This window comes from Eschrichtius robustus, chromosome 8 (genome assembly GCF_028021215.1).
Source record: "Eschrichtius robustus isolate mEscRob2 chromosome 8, mEscRob2.pri, whole genome shotgun sequence".
Taxonomy (NCBI): domain Eukaryota; kingdom Metazoa; phylum Chordata; class Mammalia; order Artiodactyla; family Eschrichtiidae; genus Eschrichtius; species Eschrichtius robustus.
The window spans coordinates 74,592,843-74,607,589 of NC_090831.1; the positions used below are offsets into that span (position 1 = coordinate 74,592,843).

General features: G+C 42.1%; 1 protein-coding gene across 4 annotated transcripts in view; it reads right to left on the reverse strand.

Moving 5' to 3' along the window:
* Positions 1-5,196: 5,196 nt before the first annotated feature.
* The window catches only part of CDK14 (cyclin dependent kinase 14), a 567,195-nt gene continuing 557,644 nt past the window's right edge, over positions 5,197-14,747 (reverse strand). For all 4 annotated transcript variants that reach the window (XR_011074670.1, XM_068549142.1, XM_068549143.1 and 1 more), the window contains one exon: positions 5,197-8,601. The gene's annotated coding sequence lies outside the window, so the exon portion shown is untranslated. The remainder of the gene's footprint in view (positions 8,602-14,747) is intronic.

The following is a 14,747-nucleotide window of genomic DNA, read 5'->3' on the forward strand; positions in this document are numbered from 1 at the left end:
GACATGACCGCAGGCTTCCCAACGAATCCTCTGCCCGACCAAGCAGAGCAGAGGGTGGAGGGGAGACTTGAGAGGGAGGAAAATAGACTGGTTAAGAGGTTATGCATCTAAACTTCCCTATAGCGATCACCACCATGGATGACCATCAGAACCACTTCAGGAGATTTTTAAAAGTACACACACCTGGACTGCCACCCCTGTGACTGCGATTCAGGAGAAATGTTCAGAAAGCTCCCCAGGTGATTTTGGTAGTCAGCCAAGTGTAGGAACTGCTTCAGGGAGCTCCTTGAGGAGATCTTTTCCTCTGTGGTTTCCCTTCCTCCCATAGAGCCAGGCCATACCTTGTATATAATTGCATGTCATAGTATTTAGTATACAAATAGTATATTCACATCGTTTGCAGGCTTCTAAACCCTTTCTTAGGATGGTAAACTGTATTCAATCTCACTTGTTTAATCTGTATTTATCCTTTAATCATTGATTTATCTAAAAAAACCCACTGTTAAATGTCTGTGCCTCGGTCACCATTTTCAGGCTTGAGGAGATAGAGATCGAAAAAGGCCTGTATTGTTACTATTTCCAAAGTGATGTGGGAACATGGAAGAAGGAGAAACTGTTTTGAGGGGAATTCTGGGATGTTTGGCAACAGAGATAGTTTTGGAACAGGGCTTCAAAAGGATTAATGGGAACTTGCTCGAAAAATGGGAAAGGGCATTCCAATCAGATGGAACAGTGTGTGCAAAAGAACAGGGGCACGTAGAGGTCTGGGATACCCAGGGATCAATGGGAAGTTTAGGACTTGTGCGTGGAGAGGTACGGGACGAGCCTGGGGAGAAAGAGGTCAAGAAGCAATGCTGTGCTGGAAAACAGGCTCTCTTTCAAAAACAAAACAAAAAACAGCAACAAAAAACAAAACAAAAAACCCCAAACCAAAACCAAAATCAAAACCACAAAGGAAAAAAAACCCTGATATGTAGAGTTTGCCAATTTCTGTGGCGTAAATACTCCCATCTGATTTCAAGTTATTAATGATTTAAGAACTGGCTCACAAAATTCCTAGGTATACAGTTGGTTCTGGTGGCCTGGTATCAGCTAGTTCCAGCACATGACTAACAGGAGGCAGATCCTTTAATTCCAAGAGATGTGCTGAAACAATTTTTTGCCCTTCCCCTTACGATGTCTGCTTCCACAGGATCAGAGTAGAGTGGGCAGATGAAATGCCCCACGGACCTGAAAACTCACAGGAGCTAATTCTCAGCCTCCTATCACCCACCAGCAGTGCCCTTAGACCCAGGCAAGAGGGAGCTCTGTTTTGGTTCCCATGTTTAAAGGGCCTGGCTCTAGATCCTCGGCAAGCATAGCCCTCCTCCAGAGAATGAGGAATCCATGGTGCCATGCCCAACAGGAGCCAATCTTCCCCACTTCTATTCATATTCTCCAGATGCCTGGGACCCTGGAATCTTCTCTGAAATTGGAGTCTTCCCCAAAAACCCCCTCCATCTAAGTGTATGCAGCTGATGCCCGCGGGCCGGCCAAGGAAGGGCTGTTTGCCACAGGTACGGACAGAGTGTGGATGTGGGGGGCAGGGCGGGGTGCCCACACGTATGCTACACGCCGCCAAGTTTTGGTGAACTTAGAGGAGTCTGAGAATTCTAAGTGCAACCCTGGTTTTTCTAGGTCATTATGAAGACATATTTGTCAAGGTAAAATAATAGAATTTATTTAACATTTTGTCAGCTGGATTTATAGTTTGAAATATTTAGCTATATGGTACATGGGCTTCCATTTTGGCTCTGTCCTGGGCCTGGCAAGTGTCAGGGGGTGGTCCTGGCCTAACCCCATTACCAGGGCACATTCTAAGCCAAGGTAAGCAAACAACAGCCCTCGGGCAGATCCCTGCCCACTGCCTGTTTTTATACAGGCTGTGAGCTACTAATGGGTTTTACTTTTAAATTTAGCTTTTAAAAATCAAGAGCAAAATATTTCATGACATGTGAAAATTGTGAAATTCAAGCTTCAGTGCCCCATAAATTGTTTCATTGGAGCACGGCCATGCTCATTCATTTATATGTTGGGCGTGGCTGCTTTCACACTCTGACAGTAGAGTGAGTCGTTTTGACGGAGACTGTGTGGCTCAGAAAGCTGGATGTATTTACTATCTGGCTCTTACGGCAAGTTTGCCTGCCTGCTCCCCGGAGGAGCAGACAGACGGGAGGAAGGCAAGAGGCTAGCAGTTCTCACGCGAGGTGCACGACAGCAACACCTGTTGAGCTCCCAAACAGACCGGTGCCAGGGACCCACCCTCAATATTTCTCGAATGAATTGGTCTGGGGTGGAGGTGTTTTCAAAACTTCCCCATGATTCTAATGAGAGCCGGGGCTGCCAGCCGCTGGGCTAAGGGGATTGGATACCAGAGGGTCTGGATTCCCCCAATGTTTGGCCGAAAAAAGGGACTTGTGCCTGCTCGCCCCAGGGATCCGCAAGGTACCCAGTTATTCGATTTGGTTGAAGATGGCGAGAGGGAAGAGAGTCATTGTTTCACACTGTAGTAGGATGTATAAGCTAAGTTGCATTTGAACCTAAATCCTTGAACCGCTGCTTCAAACATATGTCCCCGGATGTCCCCAGCATTGTCTGCATCTGTCAGGCACACCTTCGCCAGGACCCCCGCTGGGTCACTTCTCAGGATACACTCCAACTGGGAACCCTTACCCCATCTTTGCAGCATGCCCTCCGTAATTATTGGTGGTCTCACAGGGAAGGAGAAAAAAGACGACTCTATCAGGATCCCATTCTCCACCGGCACAGTCAGCACCATTGGCAGAGGCCGGCTCCGGGGCTGCAAGCCTGCTCTGAGCTATTATTGTGCCTGGCTCTCTCTCAGCATGACTCAACGCAGACAATACAGCACACGGAGAGCATGGGGGATGAACAGTAAATACGAAGCCTTGGATTTTTTTTTAATCTTGTCAGTTTTCTCCTGATTTGTGTCCTTTATCCTAGCCCCCTCTGCTGTATAAGCTTCTCAAAGCTAATGCCCATAACGCCACCACCCACTGGTAGCAGCAGGCTGCTGGGCCGCGGCGGGGTCCTCATGGCGGAGCTTTACAATGCCCGCCATTCTTCAGCGACGGTACGCGTTAACCTAGTGGCACCGGGTTGCTCCGACACCTTCCCCTCTGGTTTCTCTTTCCTCTGGGGGCCAATGGCAAGGCTGGGAGGACCGCCCTCCTGACTCTAACTGCTTGCCTCTGCGAGCACACACCATATGCTCCAACCTGGCAGAGCTGCAACGGCCCTGCTGAAAAAGAGCAAGGGAACGCTGGGCAATTATGGGGCTGAGAGTTGACTGTCATCTCTACTTCCACGTTAAAAAAGTTAGAACTGTTTCTCCAAGCTATTTCTTTGGCCTCTGGTAGATACCAGCCCTCCACCTCCTTTCTTTTCTCAAGAGCTCGTGGGATTAAATCAACCCGGGGATGCGGTCAAGCCAACCGCCGAGGCTGCTGGGAATGATGTCAGCAATGGGCATCTGCGCTACTGTCACCGAAGTGGGACGATGGCATACATTTTGCTCCCTTGAAACAGCTCCAAGGAACAAGTTATTCTTTTGACACTTTTCTAGTTCGAATCAGTTTCCAGGGTCACTTATGGCTCCCATTTAACTAAGAAATGTGCCTGTTATCTCTACCTTGCCTACCACGACGTCTGCCTCTACGCCATCTCCTGTCTCAGAATCCACTGGTGGTGGCAGGGCTATGTGGAAGTGCACGTGCCTTTGGCATAGATGACTTGCTGCTTTAGGGGAGACAGCAGGGGCTGGTGGAGGCTGGAGATGGGTGGCTCTCACGAGCTTTTGTGGAATGCAATATACATCAACTGAAAACACTTACATTCGGTTTTGTGAGAGTGTCAGCTTGCGAGGGCTTCCAAACTATGAAATCACAGAGGTTATAGGAAAGGAGCAAGGGAAGGGAAACCTGAGGTAGCTGCTGCTGGGGTGGGGGGTCTGTGCAGGGGAAGGCCGGGGGTCGTAGGTCTTCTTAACATGAGATATGAATTTTGATTTTTACCTTCAAGGAGAAACATTTTAAAATCACCAAATAGCATATCTAGAAGTTGATGACTGTATCTGGTATGAACTTTATTATCCATCGATGGGGCTTTGTTTGGGGTTATGAAGCTGACAGATCTGACAAGAAAGAAGAGGTGATGACAGAAATGAAACTGGCCTCCCCAAGTGGCACTGTCCATCCCAGTGCGGCTCCCAGTGGTGCTGGGTCAGGTGCAGGCGCCCACTAGGCAGTGTTCAGGGAAATGTGCTCAGCTCCGAGAACACTAACGCTTCTGGCAGAATGTCAGCGCGCTCAGGCTTTGATTTGTGTTCAATGGAGGGTAACCTACTCACCTCATCTTAGTGTATGTGCAAAAAAAAAAAGAGAGAGAGAGGAAGAGGCAATAAGATACTAGTAAGATTGTCATTAAACAAAACCAGATTGGCTCCAGGTGCACAGAACATGTGGTTAATGTCAGTAAGGAGCTGGGGGAATTGTGAAGATCTTGGAGCTCACAAGATTTGTTTTGCACAACCTCTAGTCCTTTACCTGCATTTGGCATAGCAAATCAAGCAAAGGGAGGGTTTAACAGATTTCTGGAACGTACCAGCTAACTCACTCCTTCCCACATCCAAGAGCATTGTGTGTTTGGTCTCTTGTTTGCATTCTTTTTTTTTTTTTTAATTAATTAATTTTATTTTATTTATTTTATTTTTGGCTGCATTGGGTCTTCGTTGCTGCGTGTGGGCTTTCCCTAGTTGCGGCGAGCAGGGGCTACTCTTCGTTGCAGTGGTGGGCTTCTCATTGCGGTGGCTTCTCTTGTGGAGCACAGGCTCTAGGCACGTGAGCTTCAGTAGTTGTGGCACACAGGCTCAGTAGTTGTAGCTCACAGGCTTTAGCGCACAGGCTCAGTAGTTGTGGCGCACGGGCTTAGGTGCTCCACGGCATGTGGGATCTTCCCAGACCAGGGCTCAAACCCATGTCCCCTGCATTGGCAGGCGGATTCTTAACCACTCTGCCACCAGGGAAGCCCTTGTTTGCATTCTTTAAGAATGGTTGTGTCTAAGAGTTTTTAAGACAATGTTTCTTTGATGGAGTATATGGTGTTATTTGGTACCCACCAAGATGTACCAAGAAAATGTACAGAGATTCTGCTATACTTTATTCCATATCATGTTACAAGAAAACAACAGTGACAGCTGACAAACCATTACGTCTTTCATAATACAGACAAATTACAATTGGTAACAAATATGCAACATGTATTATTCCATTCTCCTTACTATGTGTCATTTTGAAGTATAATAATTTTCTGAATGATGCTAGCTCATTTCTTAGGTACCAACCCCCTGTTAGAAAGTACACATCTCAGTGTATCATACAAAAAAAAGCTAAAAGAAAAATTTTTAAAATCCACTCCCAACTAGAAAGAATGTAGATTTTGTATGTGCCTCTAAAATATGCTGCTGTAGGAAGGGAATGAGAATAGGAGATTGCTTATTTTACTTGAATTTTGTTTGGTTTGGTTTCTGGTGTATGAGAAAATTGCAAGGCAGTAACTTATACGGTTTCCTCTGCCTACAAGCTGGTAAGGGAGATGGAAGTTATATGCAATTATGCAGCATATTCCTATGTATGGGGCAGGCAATAATCTACCCCAGTATGTACAGCCTAAACTTCCTCTTATATAACAAAGATTACAAAACCAGTAATATTCACAGATGATTATCTTGTATAGACGCATTACCTAGGGTATTGATTACACTGGCTATCATGTACACACTGAGGAAAGGATACCAAGAGACCGTGCTTTCTCCACAAGCCTGGAGGCTCCTCTGGAAAACTCTTCTCGTCACCCTTGGGAGGTAGAAATAGCCTCTCATCCTTGTGTCAGGGGACGGACAGCCACACCCGCCTTATGCCCCCGGTTTTTTTCTGAGCACTGCAAACATTTTTTTTCATGTCCTATGTATCTTGTATTTTTAAGTCAACCAAACTCTTCCTTTAAGAAAATGGACATGAAGTCCCAAGTTGCCTTTCAAAATACTGTGTTGCAGTGACGTCACACGGATACAGCTACCATGCTAACATGTTCTAACTATTCCAGCTGTTTGAATCCAAGCTACTCCTTCATATAAAAATAATCTCACAAAACATTCCAGTGCTTTCTCAATAGAATAGTAAATCTGCTCATGAACACAGTCTGTAGTGATTTTCATGGCTGTCCTCAGCGAGAGGAGGGAAAAAACAAGGAGAAGGTGTTTGCAAATGGGAGAGGAAAGAGAGAGACAAAGTAAACTTTGATGTCCTACACCAATGGCAAGCATGGGAAACCGGAAACCTCCTAAATGAGACCCTTCTGAGACATATGTCTCTGTAATAAAACAGATTTACACCCCCCCCCCCCCCCGAGAAGTATTACGTTTCATTTCCCAAGAGAAGCTGCCAATGACAGGGGCATATATCTCTGAATAACTCTAACATTTCTAATTGAAATCTTTAAACATTAAATATTTTCAAAATTTCAAGTTAGAAAGCTTATTACATAGCAAGACTGAATCATCATCAGCCCTTGGTTTAAACTTCATTAAGTACAAAAGTTATGCCTCTCCCCCAAATGAATAATTCAAAATAAATCACAGGAAAGGCCGTTTTTTGATTGCACGTAAAGTTTTCTCTCCACATTTACTTTAAGAAGTCCTAATGTAAATACACGTTAAATCAAAATACCTCTAAAGACTGCCAAAGAGTTGGAATGTATGAAAGAAGAATGGGAAGTATTTCTAGGTAGCAAACAGTAAGCATTCTGGCCTTGGATAACTTTTCCTCTCTTTAAAATCAATCAGTAAATAATTCCTCGCTTAGCACTTAGAAGCTTACAATGAATACTACTCTGGACAAGATGGATTGTGACCTGACATCTATACTCACACCCCACTCCAGGGCAAGTACTGTTTTAATGTTTAGAAATCCTGGGTCCAATTTCCTAGGTATACTGGGTGACTATAGAAAAGCTTTTCCTTCACCTGACTCTCAGGGAAAGTTTTTGTCAAACTGGCTCATAATTCCTACCCTTGATCCTAAAAAGTGCGACACGTTTCAAGTTCTCAGTCTCTCCTCCTGTCTACTAGGAAATGTAAAACAATGTACACGAAGGTATTTCCATAAGAACTGGTGTCCTCAGGAGCTAGGTTTCATGCTCGAGATGAAGTTTCCTAGCTGCCCCAGTGTTATTTGGGGTCTGCAGTGAGGTGCCCCACCGGGAACAGACCTGCGCCAGGCAGCTCTCCCTCTGGATCAAAGCACGCGCGTGCCCAATCCACCTTTCCCTCCATGTCACATACTCGCCTTCATCCTCCAAGGTCTCTCAGCTTCTTAAACAAGGGAAGCCAGGCCTTTCCTTTTTCCCTTTTCCATCTTTAAAGCAAGACTCCTGCCTTGTTTCTAAAACCTGCATCCGAACAGTTATTCCTGGAGACTGCTTAAAGTTAGGGTACCCAATGATGCCTTCCAATTAGCCTGGAATGTTTAGAAAAATGTAGTTCAAAGGTGTTTTGGTGTAAATGAGCAAATTTCAAACTCTGGATAGCTTTGTAATTTGCTTTTTAAATGTGGACTAGTAAAGACAGCATTCAGGGCTCATCTAGAAGATAGAATTCTTTTGCACCCGTGCTTTAAACATTCTGTTCCTCACTCTTTTCACCATTTAGAAAATACTCACAAAGCGTAACAAAGTGGATGGAAAAAATTAGATGTTGACAAGACCCAGAAAGCATGTAAAAAGCTACCTCAATTTCTAGAGGTTCAAAAGGAAGCGATTTATCCCTGTCTTTGTTCTTAATGCTTCATATTTGTTTCTTCACTTCCAACCTGCTCGGAGAACAGTCATGCTATGTGGCTTGAAAATGCTAAGCAGATTCCGATATCCTATATAAGTGTGCAGTTATTTCCAAGAAAAAAAAAAAAAAACAAACACATTTGCCTATGTCCTCAAAAGGTAAGAGACAAGTGGGGTCCCATGGCCAGGGACCAAGGTGTCAAGTCAGTCAGAGAACATGGGGGTTTTTTTAGCTATAGTTTTCCTTCCTGGTGGTTGCAAAATGTGCACTCCTCTCAAAGAAAACACACATTGTTTTATGCCACTATGTGGCTTTCAAGTACAGACATTACTGAAGAAGTGTGAACACCGAGTGTGTTGTCTTAATGTATTTAAGACATGGCTGGTGAAAGCATAAAAACCTTTACAGAGACGCCGCGGTGCAGAGGGAAATCAAAAAAAATCAAACACAAAAGACTGAAAAGAATACATGCCATGTATCAGTAAGCAAAACTTAATCTTCACATAGTTCTTGGAACTCACAAGGTATCCAAATGCGTGCAAGGTTTTAAATAAATTGCAGAGAAAACAGGTCTTGCCAGCTTCAATTTTCTTGTAAGTGAAATCCACCACAGGGAGTGAAAGGAAACTGATCCATGATTCCCTTCGTATTATTGGCCACTTCATTAATGTTTTTTTTTTCCTTCCCAGAATGATGACAACTTAATCCTGGAAGGAGGAAAAGAGAAAATTGTTACATGTTAAAAACAAAACAACCAAAAAAAATCTTACATCATTCATTTTTCCTGAATTACATGAGACATCAGAATCGGTCAGGCCAAAGTGAGCCTATCCATTCTTTCCACAGCGGCCTCGAGCACACATACTGGAAGCAGAGCGGTCTCCTTAACCAAAACAGTCCTTATAATACGATAAACAAATGCTCTGATTGCGTTTTCTTCTGTTAAAATAATTTAACTCCATGAATTTAAATGGTCTAACCTCCTCTTGGATTATTTAGAGAAAAAGAAATTCAGCAAATTTCCTTCCCCAAATCATTAGCACTAATACTGGTCTTAATTAAGTGCCTGTAGCATCATACAGACCATTAAAAGGATGTATCGTGTTCATTTTTATGAACATGAAATAGAAGAACGGATCACATACACGTTTTTAAAAAAATCCAGCTGTATATAATTCCACAGTGCCGATTATCAGACCTAGTTTCAGCAGAACGAAAATTGGCCCGCGTGACCTGAATTGCCAACCTCTTCCCAACATCCTGCATACAACTGTGCCTTTCCAATGATGCCTGCTTAAACTCGGTAACTACTTCCATGTGAACGGTTCAAGAAGAAAGACGGAATGTTCACTCTGCTTCTCTCTCCGTTTCTTTTTTGGCCCTTAAGCATTTTCATTGAGTTTCTAGGATGGGAAAATAATGTCTTGCCAGGAAGGGTGAAAAGAAACACTGCCAGGGTCAAGTCGCACAGCCCAGAGATTCGATCCGTCAGCTCCGCTGAATCCCAGAACCAACTCATTATCTCAGTTTAGAAGCTTGAGGTCACTGAGGCCTGGTCAGGCCTGCTTGTCCCCGTCCACACTGCCACACAGGCATCTTCCCTGGCAGACAGGGAACAGTGGCCTTTCGTCGAGACTTTGCAGTGCAGTTGCCCTACTGCTGCCCTTGCAGGCTAGGGAACCAAGCACATCACCCCTGAATGGCACTACCTTGACCAAGGGAGCAACAAGTTCCAATCTTACAGTTAAGAACCATTAAAACAGCATCCTCTCCACCCTCTACTCATTTCCCCCACTTACTATGATGATTTTTGGAAGGTTAACCTTCCACCCTTTTTTAAAAAATTGAGGTGAAATTCATATACCACAAAATTAACCATTTTAAAGCATATAATTAACTGGCATTTAGTGCATTCACAATGTTGTGCAACCATCACTTCTATCTCATTCCAAAACATTTCTATCATCCCCAAAGGAGACCTTATATCCTTTATTTACATATCTTATATCCTTCATTCTCATTCTTCTCTTGCTCCAGGCTCCTTGGCAACAGTGAATCTGCTTTCTGTCTCTGTGTATTTACCTATTCTGGATATTTCATATCAATGGAATCATACAATATGCTGTGTCTGGCTTCTTTCACTTAACATAATGTTCCTAAAGTTCACCCATGTTGTAGCTTGCACCAGTACTTCATTCTTTTTTATCGCTGAATAATATTCCATTGTATGAATATACCACATTTTGTTTATCCATTCATGAGTTGATGTATATTTGGGTTATTTTCACCTTTTGGCTATTGTGAATAGTGCTGCTATGAACATTAATGTACAAATATTTGTCTGAGTACCTGTTTTCAATTCTTTTGGGTAACACTTGGTAGTGGAATTGCTGGGTCATATGGTGATTCTGTTTAACTTTCTGAGGAACTGGCAAACCATTTTCCACAGTAGCTGCACCATTTTATAATCCCCCCAGCAATATACAAATATTCTAATTTCTCTACATCCTTGCAAACGTTTGTTATTTTCTGGTTTTTTGTTTTTGTTTTTTCTTGATTATAGATAGCCTAGTGGGTATGAACTGGTATCTCACTGTGGTTTTGATTCACATTCCCCTAATAATTAGTGATGTTTGAGCTTGTTAGCCATTTGTATATTTTATTTGGAGAAATATCTATCCAAGTCCTTTGCCCATTTTTAAATTGGATTGTTTGTCTGTTGTTGAGTTGTAGGAGTTTTTTAAAAAAATATATTTTGGATATTAATCCCTTGATTTGCAAATATTTACTCCCATTCTGTGGGCTGCCTTTTCACCGTATTGATAGTGTCCTTTGATGCACATTTTAATTTTGATGACGTCCAATTTATCCATGTTTTTCTTTTGTTGCTTGTGGTTTTTGTGTCATATCTAAAAATCCTTTGCCAAATCTAAAGTTATGAAGATTTTCCCCTATTGTTTTCTTCTAAGAGATGCCAGCTCCTCCAGGAAGCCTGCCCACCCTGGCCAAACAGGAGTCAGGGTTTGTCCTGACATCTGCTTGCCTAGACACGGAGTTCCTACAGCCACACCCGAATGAAGTAGTAGTCATTGCCTGGCTCTCCTCCACTCCACCACTTTAATCAGCAGGATGCAGACCTGGCACCCAAGCTGACCTTCTGAACTACAGACTTCATGTAGTCCCTGTGGTCTGAGGGCATTTGCTGTGAGGGAGCATGTAGGGTGGCAGGTGGCATCATTATATTCTTGATTAAGCTTCATTTTGTTGGCCATTGGGTCCCTAGAGCATAGCCCAGACCTAGCTCAGGTAGTCAGTTGACAGTTGTGGAATGAACAGGAAGGGGAAAGGTAGAATCTGAGAACTTGGGAGTGGAATATGTTCTCAGATGTTATTCCCTCCTGGCATGGTGACCAAGGGCAAATGCTGTGCCTGTGCTCTTGCTGAAATAGCACAGTGCTGGGAACAGAGGTGGCCATCCACAGATACACTACAGGCTGAGAAAGGTGGGTAGGATTAACACCTTCCTGTAGGTCAAACTTTTTTTTTTTAACTCGACATTCTATTTGAAAAAAATGATTTGATTTTCAGTATATCTGATTTTATGTAACCATATGTGCGCACCATCGTCCATAGCATGTTACTTTCCTATTGGGTTGATTTAAGACTTTCTTTTAGTCATTCCTGGTGTTTGTCCTTGCCTTTGCTCTGATTCTTTGGGTGTAACCTCTAGGAGAATCATATGTACCTAACCCAGGGCATAAGCAGAGTTGGATAATACAAAATAATAGTAATTGGATAATAAGTGGTGAACAGAGTGATTATGAGATGTCTATTACTTAGGTTTAGGCTCAGACATTTAATGAAAGGAGCCAATAATACGAAAAGAAGGGAGGTGCCAATGAGAGCTAGACCCTTTGCCATCTCTGTGAGCAGCTGAGCCCAAACTGTGCCCACTACCCTGCCTAATATTGTTCACCGGCAGCATGGGATGTCCTTTCTTCCTCCTTGGGTGGCATCAGCATCTGTTTCAGTTTTCAAGGACTGCATAGGAGGTAGGTGAGTTTACTGCTAGAAAAATTCTTTAAAATCTAAATGTAATCATGCATTTGACAGGTGGGGATATAGGTGGAAGGAGAGGGCACACAACATTCATAGGGAAGCGAAGTATAATAGCAAAATCCTTCCTTACATTTAATTGATTATTAAAATGCACCACACACACAATACAAATGAAACTGAATATAAATTATGAACTATGTGCACATCAACCCCTAGGTATATAAACCATAAGATTAACGGATGCCATTTATATCTTGCTTTCTGTTTTTACAATGTTCTTTCTCTAGAAATGAATGTTTTAAAGAAGAAATAGGATTTTATTGATAAAATCCTTATTCAGAAATATCTACATAGAGCTTCTCAGCTATAAATATTAATTAATTGGATTGCTGGTACCCATAATGCAACTTTGTTCTGACCCATGTGCCCTATGAACTAGATATTTTTTGGATTCAATTTTCTTAAAACCAACTGTCAGCATCATGTGATGGAGGAGATGAAAAATGAAAATGAGCAGCCCCGCTGTGCAGGTGGGTGACCTGTGGGAGAGAGTCTGCCTGGTAGGATTTTTACACGAACCATCAGACACAGACCAATTGATTAGATCATCTCATACCCGCCACCAACTAGGCTCAAGAGACTAATTAGAGAGAGTACTGCCTGCGCAGGCACCCCATTGACACCTAATTTGCTCAGCCAAAGCCTTTGGGGAAAATGTATTATCTCTGCAGCTGCACTTCATGCATTTCTGATTTGAGGCATAAGCAAGGAGTGCTTCATCATTCTTTTGAGCAAACTGAATGTAGAAGCCCTTAAGTGCTAAATGCAAGCAAACAGACCCAAATTAAAAACGGGCCAGGCTCTTTCTAATTCCCTCTGTGCTCCCTGTTAAATCTCTGTGTGTACACATACACACACACACACACACACACACACACACACACGCAGTTTACACGCCAGTGGGACAACACAGCCCAGTACCCCAGCTCAGGGTGCTTCCATGTGATCAGATGGTCTGTCTTTTGCTGGCCTACTTACCCACTCTCAGGTTTTGTGTTTGTTTTACTTTTTATTTTTTTAACCCTGCTGCACTGCCCCTCCACAAAATATTCTTTTTTCTACAGGAAGACTCTGGCCCCCTCCCCTTTTTTTTTCTCTCTCTAAGCCTCACTGGAGAGAAGTGATTATTTTGCTTCCAAATTAAAACAACTGTAGGTTTTCTTTCATTGCCTTAATTGTGAACAGTATATTCACCAGGATGTATGTGAAGCTACACATAGGGTAGTGTTGGATAATCTGCTCATTTCTGTTTGGGGGACTTCTGTGTAAAGATGCCTAACAGAAAGGGAAGCAATTTGATGGAAATAAAGCTACCTCCCAGTAGCAAAGACAGTATAGAATTATAAAATAGTTAACCTCTCTTCAAGAAAAACAATGTATATTACTTGACCACCTTTAGCTTTTATCTGTTTCTAAACTAGAATAAAATTAACTCCACATTTCCTTCTTTTCAAATGTAGAATCCAAAAGACCGGTATATAAGGAGGAATTTAAAGACAGGTGTATAATTAATCACATGCTTTAAAAAAAGGAAATAAAAATGAAAAATCCAGACAATATGGGAAAACTAGAGTATCTCTGTGCCAAATCTAGTGGCTAGGGGGAATGAATTTCCTTAATGCTGGAAAAGAAAAAAAAAAACAGGACCTGCTATGGTGTGTTCTAGAGTGGACTTAATGATTTTATGCCTTTCCACTCACATATTGGATGAATTATTTTACCCATGTGTTCTGATAAATTACAATTCTGCTTTGTAATTTTCATATTTATCTTATTCTTAAGCATTCGGTGAAGCTTTGGGGGGATCATTTTAGCTGTCTACTTTTGAAATCAGCATTCATAGTTGTCCTAAATTGGGCATTCAGGTACTCAGAGGATTCCAGTGGCCACTGGAGTGATTGTCTTTCTGAAGGTGTATAGAGAGTGGTTGCAGGGGAGATGTTTGAAAATAGTTAAAAAATCAGGGCCTTAACTAACACACCTAACCGTTTACAGAATTTATTCTGATTTGGTGAAAGACAAAGTCCAGAAAGCTTCTTTTTCCCACGTATCATATTAATAAGACTTCACATAAAAAATATCTAGGAAAAAAAAACTACCAGGCTGTGTGAGTTTGAGTTTGATTTTGCTTAAAATACTAATCTTTTGTACCTAATTAATCTTCAAGCAGAATTTGCTACTGTAGAAAATTAAGTCCACACATAAGATTGCTAAACCCCAAGCACCTAGGCAACTACAAACCTCTCTGAAGTAAAAATATCATGTATATATACAAATATATACATATATGACACATATACTCATTTGCATATATACAACATATATAATCAAATTTTATACTGTAGATTTGACATGAATGTTGGACTCAAAACGATACGTTTTAAACTTCATAATGATTTTCAAAAATCTGGGGACAGCTTTATTTCTTCATTTTTTTGTGAGTTTAATTGTTATGATTTGGCTAGAAATATAGGTTTTCTTTGAGAACATCTGAAAGCAGTGTTTTTCAGTTGTTCTGACATTGCATTGAAGCTCCTTGTGGGGTGCGGAGAAATGGGATGAAACAGAACGAAGTAGAAAATTAGTTAAACCTACTTCTGTAACTTATTTCTGATTTATGATAATCATGCTTCTCCCCACCAGAAGAGAATACGTCTTTGAGACCAGCAAGAGAATATTAATTAAAATGAATGCAGAAATAGTCGGGCTTTGTTTTAAGCTTAACAGAAGGTCC